This window comes from Bombina bombina, chromosome 1 (genome assembly GCF_027579735.1).
Source record: "Bombina bombina isolate aBomBom1 chromosome 1, aBomBom1.pri, whole genome shotgun sequence".
Taxonomy (NCBI): Eukaryota; Metazoa; Chordata; class Amphibia; order Anura; family Bombinatoridae; genus Bombina; species Bombina bombina.
In genome coordinates this window covers 1,343,583,627-1,343,596,101 of record NC_069499.1, presented here as the reverse complement: position 1 = coordinate 1,343,596,101, position 12,475 = coordinate 1,343,583,627, and positions in this window count along the sequence as shown.

Sequence of the window (12,475 nt, the reverse complement as noted above, 5' to 3'; positions counted from 1 at the left end):
TTCTAACCAAAAAGTTGAAGCTGCAGCAACATCCGCTAAAAATATAGCAGGTCTAAGAAGATTACCTGAACATAAGGAAGCTTTTCTTAGAAAGGATTCAATTTTCCTATCTAAAGGATCCTTAAATTAAGTACTATCTGCCGTAGGAATAGTAGTACATTAGCAGGAGTAGAGACAGCCCCATAACCTTAGGGATTTTTGTCCCAAAAAACTCTAATCTGTCAGATGGCACAGGATATAATTTGCTTAAACGTCTAGAAGGAGTAAATAAATTACCCAAATTATTCCATTCCCTGGAAATTACTTCAGAAATAGCATCAGGGAGATAAAACACTTCTGGAATAACTACAGGAGATTTAAAAACCTTATTTAAACGTTTACATTTAGTATCAAGAGGACCAGAATCCTCTATTTCTAATGCAAATAACACTTCTTTAAGTAAAGAACGAATAAATTCCATCTTGAACAAATACAAAGATTTATCAGCATCAACCTCTGAGACAGAAACCTCTGAACCAGAAGAACCATTATCAGTATCAGAATGATGATGTTCATTTAAAAATTCATCTGAAAAAAGAGAAGTTTTAAAAGACTTTTATGTATACTAGAAGGAGAAATAACAGACATAGCCTTCTTAATGGATTTAAAAAATAAAATCTCTTATGTTATCAGGAACACTCTGAAAATTAGATGTTGACGGAACAGCAACAGGTAATGTAACAGTACTAAAGGAAATTTTATCTGCATTAATAAGTTTGACATGACATGCAATACAAATAACAGCTGGAGAAACAGATACCAAAAGTTTATAGCAGATACACTTAGCTTGGTAGCTCCAGCACTGTGCAGTGATTTTCCTGAAGTATCTTCTGACTCAGTTGCAACGTGGAACATCTTGCAATATGTAAAAGAAAAAAACAACATATAAAGCAAAATTGAACAAATTCCTTAAATGACAGTTTCAGGAATGGGAAAAAAATGCCAGTGAACAAGCTTCTAGCAACCAGAAGCAATAAATAATGAGACTTAAATAATGTGGAGACAAAAATGACGCCCATATTTTTTAGCGCTAAAAAAGACGCCCACATTATTTGGCGCCAAAAATGACGCCACATCCAGAACGCCGACATTTTTGACGCAAAAAAACGTCAAAAAATGACGCAACTTCCGGCGACACGTATGACGCCGGAAACAGAAAAAAAATTTTGCACCAAAAAAGTCCGCGCCAAGAATGACGCAATAAAATGAAGCATTTTCTGCCCCCGCGAGCCTAACAGCCCACAGGGAAAAAGTCAAATTTTTGAAGGTAAGAAAAAATGATTAAATAAAATGCATTATCCCAAATATGAAACTGACTGTCTGAAAATAAGGAAAGTTGAACATTCTGAGTCAAGGCAAATAAATGTTTGAATACATATATTTAGAACTTTATAAATAAAGTGCCCAACCATAGCTTAGAGTGTCACAGAAAATAAGATTTACTTACCCCAGGACACTCATCTACATGTTTGTAGAAAGCCAAACCAGTACTGAAACGAGAATCAGCAGAGGTAATGGTATATATAAGAGTATATCGTCGATCTGAAAAGGGAGGTAAGAGATGAATCTCTACGACCGATAACAGAGAACCTATGAAATAGACCCCGTAGAAGGAGATCACTGCATTCAAATAGGCAATACTCTCCTCACATCCCTCTGACATTCACTGCACGCTGAGAGGAAAACCGGGCTCCAACTTGCTGCGGAGCGCATATCAACGTAGAATCTAGCACAAACTTACTTCACCACCTCCATCGGAGGCAAAGTTTGTAAAACTGAATTGTGGGTGTGGTGAGGGGTGTATTTATAGGCATTTTAAGGTTTGGGAAACTTTGCCCCTCCTGGTAGGAATGTATATCCCATACGTCACTAGCTCATGGACTCTTGCTAATTACATGAAAGAAATGTATATTTTGTGCCACTCTTTTTCTTTTGCTGAGAGATACAGAGAAATGCAGTAATTAAAGGGGTGGAACGTGCACAAGCAGTTTTATCACACAACTTGAGCAGGTGTTGTGATCTCCAATAGCATTTTAGTATTCTCTGGAGCTTTCTTCCTCAGGTGTTCAGAGCCCTCTGCTGTGTAAATGAATGCAATAACAAGTAACATTTGTTTTGGCCTGTGGGAAGAGAACAACTCAAGGGTTAAATGAAAATGAATACTACAGTAATGCTTTTGTACTTCTTACTAATCCTCACTGTCTGACAAGAACAACTGCATTGGTTTTACTGCTAGACAGGAACACACCACTAATTATGACATTGTGTGTTGCCTTGTTCATGCAATCTACTATAGCTTGTGCCTTTTCCACAATTGGTACCAATTGCTTTTGTCAGTGGGTTCAGATAGGCTGGATCTTTTTCTTTTAAATCAATTTAAAGGGATACTAATCCCACATTTTCTCTTTCATGATTCAGATAGAGCATGCCATTTTAAGCTACTTTCTAATTTACTCCTATTATCAATTTTTCTTTGTTCTCATGTTATCTTGATTTGAAAAAGCAGTAATAAAAGGTTAGGAACCGGCCCATTTTTAGTTCAGCACCTTGGTAGAGCTTGCTGATTGGTTTGCTACATTTAGCCACAAATCAGCAAGTGCTACCCAGTTGCAGAACAAAAAATGGTCCGTCTCTAAAGCTTACAGTACTGCTTTTTCAAATCAAGATAGCATGAGAACAAAGAAAAATTAATAATAGGAGTAAATTAGAAAGGTGCTTAAAATCTCATGCTCTATCTGAATCATGACAGAAAAACATTGTGTTTAGTATCCCTTTAACTTTATTTATTTTTTTTAACACAGAGATTGGCACATTGTATACTTCCCCTAGTTCCTGAGAGCAGCTTGTTCATAGCTATATACTCAAACATGTCAGAATGGTGGCCCCAATTATTTTGTCCAAAAGCCCTTTTTACTTCTATAGAGAATAAAACATATTTCATGTGGTTTATCAGTTAATGAATATGACAGACATAAATGCACAACTGTTGTGAGGACTTTTACTAGTTAAAGTGGAGGGAAATCCTAGCGTTGTGAAACGCTAGGATTTACCATTGGAACAAATAAAGGGGACTTTTATTTATGAAGTATAAAATACTTTATGCTGGAAGCTCCTTTATTTTTTCCAAGCGATCATCGCACTGAGCTGCTAAGGCAGCCCACCGGCAGAACGCTAGTTTCGCTATTTTGCTGAGAGGTGACGTTTCCCCCTCATAGCCAATAGCCGTGCGGAAAATCAGGCTTGGCGCCGCAATATGCGTTAAAGCCCAGTACTGTTAGGATGGCATAGAATGCCCTAAGGGCGGGAAGGGGTTAAACAACTTTCTAATTTACTTTAAATTTGTTCTCTTGGTATCTTTTATTGACAAGAATGGACATAAGCTCAGGAGCATGCCTAGAGCACAATATGACAGCAGTGTTCCAAGAATGTTATCCATTTGCAAGAGAACTAGATGATAGTTTCCTGCCACATAGTGCTCCAGTCACCTACCTAGGTATCTTTTCAGCAAAAAATATCATGGGAAAGAAGCTAATTTTATAATAGAAATACATTGGAAACTTTTTTTAAATTTTATACTTTTTTTTTTTTTAAATCACAGCTGTTTTAGTTGCTATACAGGGTTCTGGAAATGAAAGGACAGATACATTGCAATAAAAAGTTAAAAACATATATTGTGTGATTTCTCTCCGTGACAGCGAGATTTTGATCATTAGACCCTCTATTTTAAACATGAAAGAAAAACAAAATCTATGCTTGCCTGATAAATTAACTTCTTTCATGGTTGTGAGACTCCATGAGCCATTACTTCTGGGATTTAACCCCAGGCCACTAGGTGGCGCGTCAAAGATACCCAACCTTCCATCACTATGGCTGAGTTATTACCTTTCCTACCTGGTTACTAAAAAACAAGCATACTTACCTGATACCAGTTTATGCTCACCTTGTTCCAGTGACAAAGCATACTTACCTTGCACTTCCTTATGCCTACCTGGTTCTTGAAAGCCAAACAGTATTGCTTGATAACTGCACCTTCTGTACCTATCTAGTATCCAGTGACAGTCTCAACAACGGTACCCGCTCGGTATCCTGTGCCTGCGGAGAACCCTGTGTCTACTATACCAACGACAGTCTTCCTCAAACCAAGCTGTGCCTGCTGTATCTACCAGGTAGTCTGTGACAGCCTCACCCTTACTGCACAATTTAAGCAACAGTGCTCATTGAAATTTGTTACTGCAACCTGCTTAAGTTTTCTGAACTTTGTACTGGACTTTAGTGTTCCACATTGGGCCTATGTTCAAACTTGCTGTTTCTTTGATCTTCAATTTGAACTACCAACTGTTCTTTTGCTTATCAATCAGTAAAGCTTTTAAAATACTTTCATTATTCTGTCTCTGTTCCTGCATTCTGAGTTCCCCTCACAGAAATACTTGTAAAACCATGCTAATCACACTAGGAAAGAGATAAAATGCAAAACTTATGATAAAAGTACTTGTTACATACTGGTTTGCCTGAAGAAAGGTCTCAACTATCTTGTTAAAAAACTTACAGCAAAATTACAAGTTTTGCAGTACGGCTATACTGCTGAAAAATTGCCATTGCGTGCAGAATATGCAGGTCTCCCGTATTACAAGTCGTGGCGGTACGGCTATACTGCTAGTGTTTTAGCCTTTACACAACTCTTCATTCCGCACTCAAAAAATGGCTTTTGAGTGCAGGATTTTCATTGCACCTGTATTACATGTTGTGCGGTCTGGCTAAAATGCTTGCGTTATAGACTATACCGCCACGATCCATTCCGCTATCTGAGACCAGTAGTTATGGATTTTGCAAAAAAAGTTTCACAAAACTCATAACAAAAATGTTACAAAGTACACTAACACACATAAACTACCTAATAACCCCCTAAACCGCCATCCCCCGCATCACAAATACTTTATTAAACTTATTAACCCCTAATACGCCGCCCACCCACATAGCCAACACTAAATAAACATATTAACGCCTAAACCGCCGACCACCCACATCACCAACACTACACATCGCTACTACTATAAAAAAAAACCTATTAACCCCTAAACTGCTGGCCCTCCACATTGCTACTACTAAAATAAATCTATTAACCCCTAAACCGCTGGCCCCCCACATTGATAATACTAAACAAACTATTAACCCTTAAACAGCCATCCCCCCATTGAAAAACACTAAACAAACTATTAACCCCTAAACCTAAAACATCCCCTAACTTTAAATTAAAATTTACAATATAACTACCTTAAAATAAATTTAAAAAAAAAACTAAGATTAAACTATAAATTAATCTAACATTACTATTTAAAAAAAATAAAATAAAAAAATAAATAAATTACAATATTAAAAAATCCTACAAAAAAACCTTAACATTCCAAAAAAAACACTAAATTATGAAAATTAAAAAAAATCTAACATTACAAAAAACACTAAAATTATAAAAAATAAAAAAAAACAATAAGATTACATAAAATAATAAACAAAATTATCCAAAATAATAAAAATTAAAACTAATAGCCCTATAAAAACAAAAAAGCCACCCAAAATAAAAACACCCCCTAATCTATCAATAAACTACCAATAGTCCTTAAAAGGGCCTTTTGTAGGGCATTGCCCTAAGTTAAACAGCTCTTTTACATAATAAGATTACAAAGTCACCCTAAAAGTAAACCCCCCACCCAACAAACCCCCCAAAATAAAAAAACCTAAGCTACCAATTGCCCCTAAAAGGGCATTTGTATGGGCATTGCCCTTAAAATCATCCAATATAATTTAAGCAGCTCTCATCCTATTGGCTGATTTGAATTTTTCAGCCAGTAGTAATGCAACGTAACCCAATATAAAAGGGGTACCTTGCATTCAAGCTTTAGTGTGCGGCGGTGATCGCATGAAGAGGAGGCTCCACGCTGCATGTTGTCGTCGCCGCCGGTCCTGGTCAGCTCCGCATGGCCACAGCTATGCGTTACTGGGATGAAGATAGAAGGTGCCCCCGTGATGGACGAAGATGTCGCCGCCTGGATGACGATGGATGCCAGGAACTGTGAGTAAATATTCTGGGGTTAGTGTTAGTTCTTTTTTTTATTTTTTTTTAGATTAGGGCTAAAAAATGCCCATACATCTTAGGTTTTTTTTAGACTTAGGTTTTTTTTTATTTTGGGGGTTGTTTGGGCGGGGGGGGGTTACTTTTAGGGAGGACTTTGTATTTTTTTTTGTAAAAGAGCTGTTTAACTTAGGGAAATGCCCTACAAAAGGCCCTTTTTGTTTTTATAGGGCTATTAGATTAGGTTTCATTTTTATTATTTTGGATAATTTAGTTTGTTATTTTTTGTAACCTTAGTGTTTTTTAATTTTTCGTAAATTTAGTGTTTGTTTGTTTTTTGGTAATGTTAGATTTTTTTTAATTTTTTCATAGTTTTTTTTAATTTTGTAATTTACTTATTTTTAGTGTCGGGGGGGGCAGGATAGGGGTATTTAGACTAGAGTACAATGATTGAGGAGCACCAGCCGGGAATGTAATAATAAAAGTTCTTTATTTACTTAATGACAAACAAAGTAAAAAGCCTGGAAACACAGGTTGAAACAAAGGAGGTCAGCTTGTAGTGTGCAGCTGACGCGTTTCGACAGTTGCCGTAGTCAAAGCTGTTAGCAAGGTTTTAAAATGATCAGATATTTAAAACAAAAAGCCTGCTCCTATTGGACGAACACTTAATTGCTAAATTGGTATTCATTATGCAAATTACAAAGAATTGTTATCGTCCTAGGCTGCAAACAGGAGCAATCACACAGAGCAATGTTGTACATAGTATAATGCAGAATGGTAATCCAAAACTTAGTTGGATTACAAGAGATGTTTCCTATTTCAGTACAATCTCTAACCTGCATATTATACCCTTAATATAAAATTGGTATTATTAAAACAAGCTTCAGAATGGTAAGCACTAGAAATGCAAGACTGTGCTGTATGACTAATTCAGCTTTGAAAGTGATATAAAATGTATCTAATGCGAAGGGGTATGGAAACTCACGAAATTAAATTAAAGGATTCTAATATAAACAAATACTGAGTCATATGTTGAAAATATAATGAACGCAGTGACCTGGCAATAATTCCTACATTAAATATCAACAATCAACTTAAATGAAGATATTTCAATAATAATGGGGTAAATGTTAATGGCCAAGGAGGGCCTGTTTATATATACAAGGGTGACTAATCTATAAAATGTGTATGATTAAAACAGTCTGGTAGCGTCTGAAAATAATATACTCTAAATTGAAAAGTAAAGAATAAATAATACATGTGTTGGCCATATATTAGTTTTAGTTCATTGTGCCAAAAAAGATCAAATTACATTAGTCAAAGTATGTAAATATCTAGGGCTATAGAATGAAGCTATATGACTAAAGAATTTACTGCATAGGGAAGAGGGGAGGATTTTTTTTTACGAGTTCTCTGGGCAACCCACTATGGACTATGAATAGTAGGTTATCAATTTCAGGAGAAAGGATGATAAGATAAAAAATGGAAACCTTTTATTCCCAAACATTTATCAAGTCATATTCTAAATTGAGGCCTTTAGGATAGCTAGTCTGTAACTTGAATATCCAAAAGACCTCCCTTTTTCCCAGTAATCTTTCTCGATCACCCCCTCTTTGGGTAGTAGTGACCTTTTCTATGCAGGTCCAACTTAATGTGGTCATGTTTTTTGCATGAAACTGTACAAAATGCTTGACTAGTGGGGTACTGGCTATACCAGTTTTGATGCTTGATAAATGTTCCCTGACCCTTGATCTCACTTCATGGGTCGTGAGTCCAACATATTGTTTGTCACAGGAAACACAAGTGATTAAATAAACCACAAATGTGGACCTGCAATTTAAACAGGACTGTTTTTGAAAGCTATGCCCTGTGGCCGAGGATTTAAAAAATTCCCCTGTCTCAACTCTTTCACATGCCACACAAGTATTGTTATGGCATTTAAACATTCCACACATAGTCAACCAGGAGGACCTGGGACTCTCCTTTGTGGAGAGTTTGGTGGGGGCCAAAGTGTTGCCCAGTGTTTTGCCCCTTTTGTAAGCAAATTTGCATTTTTTTTTAGATAGATTGGATAGGCCTTCATCCGCCTTCAATATAGAGAAATGTCTTTTAATGATATCACAGATACTGTGATACTGTTCTGAATAATCCGTGATAAATAAGACATTATTCTCTGCCACATTATGGACTTTGCCTATCGGTTTCTTTTTACACAGTAAATCTACTCTTTTTTGTTGCTTTACTGCTTTAATTGCCTCATTGATCACAGGCTCTTGGTAACCTCTCTCCTTCAGACGTGTTGCCAGGCCCTTGGACTGTTTGTGATAATTCTCTTCATCAGAGCAGTTTTGTTTGAGGCGTATGAATTGGCCTTTAGCTATACCTTTAAATACGCTTTTCGGATGAGAACTCGTAGCGTGCCTGTTATTGGTTTCCTGTAAACATTGGTAGAAACCAATTTGTCATCTATCCCTGACAAGGTTATGTCCAAGTAGTGTATACTCAATGGATCCTATTCATGCGTAAAGCTGATTCCTAGGTCATTCACATTGAGGTATTGGACAAAAGAGCCAAGGTCTTCCTGGGTGCCATTCCAAATAAACAGGAGATCATCAATAAATCTCCTGTATATAAATACATTTGAGCTGAAAGGGTTCCCACCTCCATATATGTGGAACTGCTCCCTCCACCCCATGAAGAGGTTGGCATAGGAGGGGGCAAATTTTGCACCCATAGCAGTCCCATCAACAGTTAGCCATTTATACTCTTTATTCCAAGTCACTTTTGAGACCAGATTCAAGACGTGTAGTGTCACGTATATAGCTCCAACGTTTAACCACCATAGGTTGTAGGATTAGATCCAACCACTCGGACAGATGCTCGAGCAGGGATCCTATGCCGCTAACAATCGGTCTGCCAACAACATTCTCCAAAGATTTGTGTACTTTGGGTAAGTGGTTTATGCCTTTATGCACACCCTCATCAATCAAATCTCTGAGTTTGCTTTTAAAAAGTTTTGTAGGGTCTGAACTCAGAACCCTATAGTCATGTTGATTGGACAGCTGTCTAAGGGCCTTATCAACAAATTTCTCCCTGTCCACAACAACCACCGAACCACCCTTGTCAGCGGCCCTAATGACTAGGTCTGTATTGGATTGCATTTTTTTCAAAGCAGCCAATTCTGCCTTGGTCAGATTGAATTTAGTTTTTTTTTGTTGGTAAGCAAGATTTTTGTGAGGTCACTCTCTACTCTTTTTTTAGAACTTTTCTATTATAGTGTCCCTGCTATGTATTGGATAGAAAGTTGATGGACTTTTTAGTTTGGGGGTACTGCTAATATTTTCAGTAATCTCACTCAAAGGGTCATTCTCTAGTGACTCCAAAACTGACAGTCCGCATAGGTCTTGAAAATCTAAATTGCCTATGCTGTATGTATTGTAGTTACAAGTTATGTTAACATGCTGTGTTATATCAGTATCATAGGTTGCTGAATTGAATGAAAAGTGTTTTCTTAAGGTCAATTTCCTTATAAACCTAGTCACATCTAGTAGAGTGTTGAATAAGTTGAAAGTGGTAGTAGGTACAAATCCCAAACCTACACTAAGAACCTTGTGTTCCATCTTATTAAGGGCATAAGAGGATAGATTAATTACACAATTTACTGATACCGTGTCTGTCTCTGGTTTGTTCTCAGTGGGTAACCCCCTTTGTACATGCCTCTTGTATCTTGACACCCCCCCATCTGGCTTTGGAGGGGGAAGGGAAAAAACCTGATTAATTTCTGAAAGTTCTGTAGTATTGGGAATCTCTGTTTGATATTGTGTAGTGGGTTCTTGTGGGGTATACCTAGAAACATACGAGGGCTTTTTAAGTATAGAAGAGGGGGTGGGTGCCAGTTCCTTTGTCCTCACTGGGTGCTGGGGTTGTGTAAAATTTGGCATACTTTGACCTGCTTGGGATGACATGGAGGGTGGATTGTAGGGTGTATTGTACTATGTTTCATCTTCACCTGAGCTTTCACCTAATGAATCTGTTTCGCTATCAGTGAAGCGTATTCTCCTGTTGTGTCCACCCCGCCCCCTGCACCTTCCTCTGTTACCCCTGCCTCTTCCTTCTGATCCCAAATTCTGATTGAATTCCTTTCTCTTTTGAAATCTCTCTTTCTTGTTCCAAACATAGACAATATTATTCGTATAGTCTAATTGATCACGCACATACTTATTATGTTTATGTTCTAACAGGACTTTTTTGACTTCTAAAACAGCTTCTTTAAGCAATAAATCAAACTTGGGATAATCAGAATTCTCACATCTTCTATTCAATTCATTTTGTACCAAGATAATTTTGCAAGATATTTCCTGTACATTATTCATTCTATAATCTATAAGCAAATTCATCAATTTGAATGAACAGTCAGATAAAGTATTATTTATTCCATAAATGTATTTACTATCCTCAGTAGTGAATGTGGGATACTTGTCAAGCCTTAGTCCCCTGGGTATGATCTTGAGTTTTAAATAGCTCTCAAGTGTCCAAATGTCCCATTTTAATTTGTTTTGTTTTAATATCAGTTATTCCATTTCATCGAACAAAGCTGGAAGGGAAAATTTTGAGAGATCCAATGTGAAGATTGTGTTGACTTCCACATTTGAAATGTCCCTTTTCTGTGCATTTCTTAATGAGAAAAAGTTCTGTGTGTTGCAGCTGCCTGTGCTTCCATAATTTCCACTGAGCCTTTGGCTCAAATCGCCCCAAAACAAAGTCACTTGCTTATACCAAATGTGAGGGAAGTCATGACCGTTCGCATGTATATACAAGAATTCACAACAAGGTGGGCTCTCTCACTAAGGTATAGCATGAATTTTGATCTCAGTTGAATGAATAATAAACTGGATGGTGCATGTATAAACACATTAGCAAGTTCACAGAGCTATACAACAGTAGTGCAGGATATAGAACAGACCCTCTTGCTAGAGATAACACAGTGCTTACCCTCAGATGTCGCAGGAATAACTCTCGCACCTTGGAATCAATGCGGTGAAAACAGGACTCACTCGGGCTAACGATACTGGGGTTCCCCAAATCCCAGAGTGCCTTTGTTGCTACTCGTAGGTAACACTCCTTCTTCCTGGATACGGTGAGTTGGTTAATAGTGACGAAAAACTGGCTTGCGTCTCTCCAGGAACCCCGGACTTGCAGAGAATCCTTCACTTTCCCCGACTTAAACGCTGCCCTCTAACTGCTTAGGGTGTGTCACTCCATCAGCCAATCCTTCGCAGCGTTAGCGGGTGCTTGGGTCCTGGGACACTCCTGATAGGTCCTGCTTCCGGTATACTCCAATAAACTTGAACGGGCAACAGTGGTGAGACTCTCACCGGCTGTGCTGCACTGACAGCGGTCAGTAAATGAATAAAGCACAATGATTGAGGAGCACCAGCCAGGAGTATAATAATAAAAATTCTTTATTTACTTGATGACAAACAAAGTAAAAAGCCTGGAAACACAGGTTGAAACAAAGGAGGTCAGCTTGTATACCAGGAGCAGGACCTATAAGGAGTGTCCCAGGACCCACGCACCCGCTAACGCTGCCAAGGATTGGCTGATGGAGTGACACACCCTAAGCAGTCAGAGGGCAGCGTTTAAGTCGGAAAAGTGAAGGATTAGCGTACAACTTGTAATTTTGTTGTTAGATTATAAATCAAGAGTTTAATCTCTGGGCTGTTAAATTTACAATATAAATCTGTCTTTCAAAAGTAGTAACTTACCCTCTACTGCAGGTAGAGCATAGGAAAAAAGACACATGTGCAAAATAAAAACAAACTAAATTTATGCTTACCTGATATTAATTTCTTTCATGGTGGTGAAAGTCCACGATCGATTACGCATGGTATTCAATTCCTGCACACTAGGAGGAGGCAAAAATTCCCCAAAACTTCCAAGAGCACTTCATCCCTCACTGGTATGCCTTCCGTACATATAACCAAGCAAGGAGAAAACACAATTCAAGCTTACCTGATAAACTATTTTCTTTCAGAATGATGATGGTCCACAGTCATAACACATGGGATATATTTCCCGCCTTTAGGAGCAGGTCAAGAACCCATGCAAGAGCTTTAAAACCCTCCCACCTTTCTCTAGTTTTATGTATAACTGAGTAGAGAATAGGAAAGAAAGGTAGGAAAGACAAAGCAGGGTCTATAGAGGTGTCATTAGAACTGTCGCCCATAATGCGGGCAAGGCCTGTGTACCATCATCATTGCGAAAGAACATAACTTATCAGGTAAACATAAATTTAGTTTTCCTTCGTAAAATGATGATGGTCCACAGTCCTCCATAACAAATGGGATTAACACCCAAGCAGATGGTCTA